This window comes from Chiloscyllium punctatum, unplaced genomic scaffold (genome assembly GCF_047496795.1).
Source record: "Chiloscyllium punctatum isolate Juve2018m unplaced genomic scaffold, sChiPun1.3 scaffold_353, whole genome shotgun sequence".
In the NCBI taxonomy this organism is placed as follows: domain Eukaryota; kingdom Metazoa; phylum Chordata; class Chondrichthyes; order Orectolobiformes; family Hemiscylliidae; genus Chiloscyllium; species Chiloscyllium punctatum.
In genome coordinates, this window is record NW_027310087.1 from 155,001 (window position 1) to 157,500 (window position 2,500).

General features: G+C 61.8%; 1 non-coding gene across 1 annotated transcript in view; it reads left to right on the forward strand.

The window, feature by feature from the left end:
- Positions 1-2,465: 2,465 nt before the first annotated feature.
- The window catches only part of LOC140472493 (5.8S ribosomal RNA), a 154-nt gene continuing 119 nt past the window's right edge, over positions 2,466-2,500 (forward strand). Inside the window, exon 1 of the ribosomal RNA XR_011957669.1 lies at positions 2,466-2,500. This exon is cut by the window's right edge and continues 119 nt beyond it. This is a non-coding gene — a ribosomal RNA (5.8S ribosomal RNA).

Genomic DNA, 2,500 nt, shown 5'->3' on the forward strand with positions numbered 1-2,500 from the left:
CACGTGCACGCGTCAGTGACGCTGCCGAACCGATGGCCGGTGCCCGTTCCCGCCTCTGCTTTTCCTAGGGCAAAGCTGCTGCACGCCTCGTGATACTCCGCGGGCGACATGGTGGCGGTGATCCTGCCTCCGTCGCTGCGGTGCGTTGGGGCACGCATCGCCTCTTGGGCGCCCTGTTTTTTTTCAACCAATAGATGTATGTCTCTGCGGGCCGCACCAGGCTGGTGCTCCCCACAGCTTCACGCCACCCTGCTCCGCCCGCACGCCGGCGTGCAGGTGGCTGCTGCTAAAGGTGGGGAGTGTATGTGCGGTCCGGGTGGCTTTCCTCTGGCGAGGGAGAGACCTTAAGCAAACTCAGAGACAAATCTTGACGGTCGATCACTCGTAAAAATAAAACGTGACAAACTTTGTGTTGGTTCAAGTACGAAAGGATCTCTGTCGGCTTGGGGGTACGCCCGTTTCCGTTTCAACTTGTCTCGCGAGGGTGGTTTCGGGGCCAGCAGGAGAGCTCGTCGGGGTAGCAGGCCCTGCAGCCGTGGTCACCGCCAAACCCCCACAACTCGAGCAAGTGAAAAAAAAGTAACAGGAGCGAAAGCATCTCTGTCGGCTTGGGGGTACGCCCGTTTCCGTTTCAACTTGTCTCGCGAGGGTGGTTTCGGGGCCAGCAGGAGAGCTCGTCGGGGTAGCAGGCCCTGCAGCCGTGGTCACCGCCAAACCCCCACAACTCGAGCAAGTGAAAAAAAAAAGTAACAAATAAGAAAGGATCGTCGGCTTGGGGGTACGCCCGTTTCCGTTTCAACTTGTCTCGCGAGGGTGGTTTCGGGGCCAGCAGGAGAGCTCGTCGGGGTAGCAGGCCCTGCAGCCGTGGTCACCGCCAAACCCCCACAACTCGAGCAAGTGAAAAAAAAAGTAACAAATAAGAAAGGATCATTATCGGCTGGGGGTACGCCCGTTTCCGATTCACCTTGTCTCGCGGGGGTGGTTTCGGGGCCAGCAGGAGAGCTCGTCGGGGTAGCAGGCCCTGCAGCCGTGGTCACCGCCAAACCCCCACAACTCGAGCAAGTGAAAAAAAAAAGTAACAAATAAGAAAGGATCTCTGTCGGCTTGGGGGTACGCCCGTTTCCGTTTCAACTTGTCTCGCGAGGGTGGTTTCGGGGCCAGCAGGAGAGCTCGTCGGGGTAGCAGGCCCTGCAGCCGTGGTCACCGCCAAATCCCCACAACTCGAGCAAGTGAAAAAAAAAGTAACAAATAAGAAAGGATCGTCGGCTTGGGGGTACGCCCGTTTCCGTTTCAACTTGTCTCGCGAGGGTGGTTTTGGGGCCAGCAGGAGAGCTCGTCGGGGTAGCAGGCCCTGCAGCCGTGGTCACCGCCAAACCCCCCACAACTGTTGGGCGCCTACCTGCGCGGGGCAGGAGGACACTTTCCGATTTCAAATCTCCGTTTGCCGAGTCCACCCCGAACGCACGCGGGCGGGCGGGTTCGCATCACCCTTCGTCACAAGGGGCGAAGCCCGTTCCACCGTCTCGTCAGTAGTGCCGACCGGTCTGTGATCGACGAGGGGAGCCACACCAGGTCCGGCCCTGCTGCTTGGCGGCACCGCGTCGTCGGGAGCTCGCGACAGACGGAGGGTTTCGGTGTACTCTCCAGCCACGGGAAACGAAGCCGGTGATGCAGGCGCCGGTCTTTCGCTCCCAAATCGGCTGGGTTTACATCGTTGCTATCTAGTCACGCTCCCTTCAAACCCGACGGGGTACCTATTCCCCTCACCCGTCTGTGCGTATACAGCCTCTTTGCACTTGCGGGATGGGGGTGGTGGTTTAAAGACTCTCGAGTTGCCGCCCGTCGGTCTCCGAGCTCCGTGCAGTAGTGATCCCCAGCGAACTGCCAGCAGGGCGAACGAGCGATCCCGCTCTCGGTCGGGGCGCCTGGCGTCGATCGGTGGTCGGTGGCTTGCGGGCAAGCTGCGCTGTGAGTGTGGGAACGAGTATGACGAGCCGTTGCCGCGACTCCCAGTCCACCTCGGCGGTGGCTGGGCCGGGCGGGCGTCTGCTCGGGCGAGTGCCGCCCCCGCCTCCTCGCAGGAAGTCCGCTCGCCGACACGCCGCCACGTGCACGCGTCAGTGACGCTGCCGAACCGATGGCCGGTGCCCGTTCCCGCCTCTGCTTTTCCTAGGGCAAAGCTGCTGCACGCCTCGTGATACTAGGCGGGCGACATGGTGGCGGTGATCCTGCCTCCGTCGCTGCGGTGCGTTGGGGCACGCATCGCCTCTTGGGCGCCCTGTCCTCCTCCCCCCAATAGACGTATGTTTCTGCGGGCCGCACCAGGATGGTGCTCCCCATCGCTTCACGCCACCCTGCTCCGCCCGCACGCCGGCGTGCAGGTGGCTGTAGCTCAAGGTGGGGAGCGTATGTGCGGTCCGGGTCGCTTTCCTCTGGCGAGGGAGAGACCTAAAACAAACTCAGACAACTCTTGACGGTGGATCACTCGGCTCGTGCGTCG